This window comes from Corythoichthys intestinalis, unplaced genomic scaffold (assembly GCF_030265065.1).
Source record: "Corythoichthys intestinalis isolate RoL2023-P3 unplaced genomic scaffold, ASM3026506v1 HiC_scaffold_48, whole genome shotgun sequence".
NCBI lineage: Eukaryota > Metazoa > Chordata > Actinopteri > Syngnathiformes > Syngnathidae > Corythoichthys > Corythoichthys intestinalis.
Window position 1 is genome coordinate 1 of NW_026651617.1, and position 5,000 is coordinate 5,000.

Below are 5,000 nucleotides of genomic sequence, written 5' to 3' on the forward strand. Positions count from 1 at the left end.
GGGCGTGAGAGCAGCTTGGGCGATGGCGGAAGGCCGGTCAGCCTACCAGGGGCGTGAGAGCAGCTTGGGCGATGGCAGAAGGCCGAGGTGGAAGCCGCTTGGGCTCTAGCAGAAGGCCGGCGTGGAAGCCGCTTGGGCTCTAGCAGAAGGCCGAGGTGGAAGCCACTTTGGGCTGTGTGGCCGGTCAGCCTACCAGCGGCGTGAGAGCAGCTTGGGCGATGGCGGAAGGCCGGTCAGCCTACCAGGGGCGTGAGAGCAGCTTGGGCGATGGCGGAAGGCCGGTCAGCCTACCAGGGGCGTGAGAGCAGCTTGGGCGATGGCGGAAGGCCGGTCAGCCTACCAGGGGCGTGAGAGCAGCTTGGGCGATGGCAGAAGGCCGAGGTGGAAGCCGCTTGGGCTCTAGCAGAAGGCCGGCGTGGAAGCCGCTTGGGCTCTAGCAGAAGGCCGAGGTGGAAGCCACTTTGGGCTGTGTGGCCGGTCGGCCTACCAGGGGCGTGAGAGCAGCTTGGGCGATGGCGGAAGGCCGGTCAGCCTACCAGGGGCGTGAGAGCAGCTTGGGCGATGGCGGAAGGCCGGTCAGCCTACCAGGGGCGTGAGAGCAGCTTGGGCGATGGCGGAAGGCCGGCGTGGAAGCCGCTTGGGCTCTAGCAGAAGGCCGAGGTGGAAGCCACTTTGGGCTGTGTGGCCGGTCGGCCTACCAGGGGCGTGAGAGCAGCTTGGGCGATGGCGGAAGGCCGGTCAGCCTACCAGGGGCGTGAGAGCAGCTTGGGCGATGGCAGAAGGCCGGCGTGGAAGCCGCTTGGGCTCTAGCAGAAGGCCGAGGTGGAAGCCACTTTGGGCTGTGTGGCCGGTCAGCCTACCAGCGGCGTGAGAGCAGCTTGGGCGATGGCGGAAGGCCGGTCAGCCTACCAGGGGCGTGAGAGCAGCTTGGGCGATGGCGGAAGGCCGGTCAGCCTACCAGGGGCGTGAGAGCAGCTTGGGCGATGGCGGAAGGCCGGTCAGCCTACCAGGGGCGTGAGAGCAGCTTGGGCGATGGCAGAAGGCCGAGGTGGAAGCCGCTTGGGCTCTAGCAGAAGGCCGGCGTGGAAGCCGCTTGGGCTCTAGCAGAAGGCCGAGGTGGAAGCCACTTTGGGCTGTGTGGCCGGTCAGCCTACCAGCGGCGTGAGAGCAGCTTGGGCGATGGCGGAAGGCCGGTCAGCCTACCAGGGGCGTGAGAGCAGCTTGGGCGATGGCGGAAGGCCGGTCAGCCTACCAGGGGCGTGAGAGCAGCTTGGGCGATGGCAGAAGGCCGGCGTGGAAGCCGCTTGGGCTCTAGCAGAAGGCCGAGGTGGAAGCCACTTTGGGCTGTGTGGCCGGTCAGCCTACCAGCGGCGTGAGAGCAGCTTGGGCGATGGCGGAAGGCCGGTCAGCCTACCAGGGGCGTGAGAGCAGCTTGGGCGATGGCGGAAGGCCGGTCAGCCTACCAGGGGCGTGAGAGCAGCTTGGGCGATGGCGGAAGGCCGGTCAGCCTACCAGGGGCGTGAGAGCAGCTTGGGCGATGGCAGAAGGCCGAGGTGGAAGCCGCTTGGGCTCTAGCAGAAGGCCGGCGTGGAAGCCGCTTGGGCTCTAGCAGAAGGCCGAGGTGGAAGCCACTTTGGGCTGTGTGGCCGGTCAGCCTACCAGCGGCGTGAGAGCAGCTTGGGCGATGGCGGAAGGCCGGTCAGCCTACCAGGGGCGTGAGAGCAGCTTGGGCGATGGCGGAAGGCCGGTCAGCCTACCAGGGGCGTGAGAGCAGCTTGGGCGATGGCGGAAGGCCGGTCAGCCTACCAGGGGCGTGAGAGCAGCTTGGGCGATGGCAGAAGGCCGAGGTGGAAGCCGCTTGGGCTCTAGCAGAAGGCCGGCGTGGAAGCCGCTTGGGCTCTAGCAGAAGGCCGAGGTGGAAGCCACTTTGGGCTGTGTGGCCGGTCGGCCTACCAGGGGCGTGAGAGCAGCTTGGGCGATGGCGGAAGGCCGGTCAGCCTACCAGGGGCGTGAGAGCAGCTTGGGCGATGGCGGAAGGCCGGTCAGCCTACCAGGGGCGTGAGAGCAGCTTGGGCGATGGCGGAAGGCCGGCGTGGAAGCCGCTTGGGCTCTAGCAGAAGGCCGAGGTGGAAGCCACTTTGGGCTGTGTGGCCGGTCGGCCTACCAGGGGCGTGAGAGCAGCTTGGGCGATGGCGGAAGGCCGGTCAGCCTACCAGGGGCGTGAGAGCAGCTTGGGCGATGGCAGAAGGCCGGCGTGGAAGCCGCTTGGGCTCTAGCAGAAGGCCGAGGTGGAAGCCACTTTGGGCTGTGTGGCCGGTCAGCCTACCAGCGGCGTGAGAGCAGCTTGGGCGATGGCGGAAGGCCGGTCAGCCTACCAGGGGCGTGAGAGCAGCTTGGGCGATGGCGGAAGGCCGGTCAGCCTACCAGGGGCGTGAGAGCAGCTTGGGCGATGGCGGAAGGCCGGTCAGCCTACCAGGGGCGTGAGAGCAGCTTGGGCGATGGCAGAAGGCCGAGGTGGAAGCCGCTTGGGCTCTAGCAGAAGGCCGGCGTGGAAGCCGCTTGGGCTCTAGCAGAAGGCCGAGGTGGAAGCCACTTTGGGCTGTGTGGCCGGTCAGCCTACCAGCGGCGTGAGAGCAGCTTGGGCGATGGCGGAAGGCCGGTCAGCCTACCAGGGGCGTGAGAGCAGCTTGGGCGATGGCGGAAGGCCGGTCAGCCTACCAGGGGCGTGAGAGCAGCTTGGGCGATGGCGGAAGGCCGGTCAGCCTACCAGGGGCGTGAGAGCAGCTTGGGCGATGGCAGAAGGCCGAGGTGGAAGCCGCTTGGGCTCTAGCAGAAGGCCGGCGTGGAAGCCGCTTGGGCTCTAGCAGAAGGCCGAGGTGGAAGCCACTTTGGGCTGTGGCCGGTCAGCCTACCAGGGGCGTGAGAGCAGCTTGGGCGATGGCAGAAGGCCGGCGTGGAAGCCGCTTGGGCTCTAGCAGAAGGCCGAGGTGGAAGCCACTTTGGGCTGTGTGGCCGGTCGGCCTACCAGGGGCGTGAGAGCAGCTTGGGCGATGGCGGAAGGCCGGTCAGCCTACCAGGGGCGTGAGAGCAGCTTGGGCGATGGCGGAAGGCCGGTCAGCCTACCAGGGGCGTGAGAGCAGCTTGGGCGATGGCGGAAGGCCGGCGTGGAAGCCGCTTGGGCTCTAGCAGAAGGCCGAGGTGGAAGCCACTTTGGGCTGTGTGGCCGGTCGGCCTACCAGGGGCGTGAGAGCAGCTTGGGCGATGGCGGAAGGCCGGTCAGCCTACCAGGGGCGTGAGAGCAGCTTGGGCGATGGCAGAAGGCCGGCGTGGAAGCCGCTTGGGCTCTAGCAGAAGGCCGAGGTGGAAGCCACTTTGGGCTGTGTGGCCGGTCAGCCTACCAGCGGCGTGAGAGCAGCTTGGGCGATGGCGGAAGGCCGGTCAGCCTACCAGGGGCGTGAGAGCAGCTTGGGCGATGGCGGAAGGCCGGTCAGCCTACCAGGGGCGTGAGAGCAGCTTGGGCGATGGCGGAAGGCCGGTCAGCCTACCAGGGGCGTGAGAGCAGCTTGGGCGATGGCAGAAGGCCGAGGTGGAAGCCGCTTGGGCTCTAGCAGAAGGCCGGCGTGGAAGCCGCTTGGGCTCTAGCAGAAGGCCGAGGTGGAAGCCACTTTGGGCTGTGTGGCCGGTCAGCCTACCAGCGGCGTGAGAGCAGCTTGGGCGATGGCGGAAGGCCGGTCAGCCTACCAGGGGCGTGAGAGCAGCTTGGGCGATGGCGGAAGGCCGGTCAGCCTACCAGGGGCGTGAGAGCAGCTTGGGCGATGGCGGAAGGCCGGTCAGCCTACCAGGGGCGTGAGAGCAGCTTGGGCGATGGCAGAAGGCCGAGGTGGAAGCCGCTTGGGCTCTAGCAGAAGGCCGGCGTGGAAGCCGCTTGGGCTCTAGCAGAAGGCCGAGGTGGAAGCCACTTTGGGCTGTGGCCGGTCAGCCTACCAGGGGCGTGAGAGCAGCTTGGGCGATGGCAGAAGGCCGGCGTGGAAGCCGCTTGGGCTCTAGCAGAAGGCCGAGGTGGAAGCCACTTTGGGCTGTGTGGCCGGTCGGCCTACCAGGGGCGTGAGAGCAGCTTGGGCGATGGCGGAAGGCCGGTCAGCCTACCAGGGGCGTGAGAGCAGCTTGGGCGATGGCGGAAGGCCGGTCAGCCTACCAGGGGCGTGAGAGCAGCTTGGGCGATGGCGGAAGGCCGGCGTGGAAGCCGCTTTGGGCTGTGGCCGGTCTGCCTACCAGGGGCAAGGAACCACAATAGCATCTACCAGGGGCAAAGCGCAAATTCGGTCTACCAGGGGCAAGAAACATTAATACAGTCTACCAGGGGCAAAACGCAAATTCGGTCTACCAGGGGCAAGAAACATTAATACAGTCTACCAGGGGCAAGAAACCAAAATTTATTCTACCAGGGGCAAGAAACATTAATACAGTCTACCAGGGGCAAGAAACCAAAATTTATTCTACCAGGGGCAAGAAACATTAATACAGTCTACCAGGGGCAAGAAACCAAAATTTATTCTACCAGGGGCAAGAAACATTAATACAGTCTACCAGGGGCAAGAAACCAAAATTTATTCTACCAGGGGCAAGAAACATTAATACAGTCTACCAGGGACAAGAAACATTAATACAGTCTACCAGGGGCAAGAAACATTAATACAGTCTACCAGGGGCTGCATTGACAAGTTCGCACCGTAAGAAGAGAATGCGACTTTTGCAACCTCTTTTTCCTTTTTACATGATATTCTTTTTCTCTATCGGGGAAAACACTGGTGTGCTACATCACTGGAAAGCTAGAAATCCCACTAAAGATTAAGCCATAGTTATAGAGGTAGATATCCCTGACTTATTGTCAGCCACCATTTGGGTTCTTCATTGTGACGCGAATTGTTCAAAAATTTAAATTATGCAAGGGAAGAGTTGCTGTTTTGGGTTTTTTTTTTTTTTTTTGTATTGGTAAATTT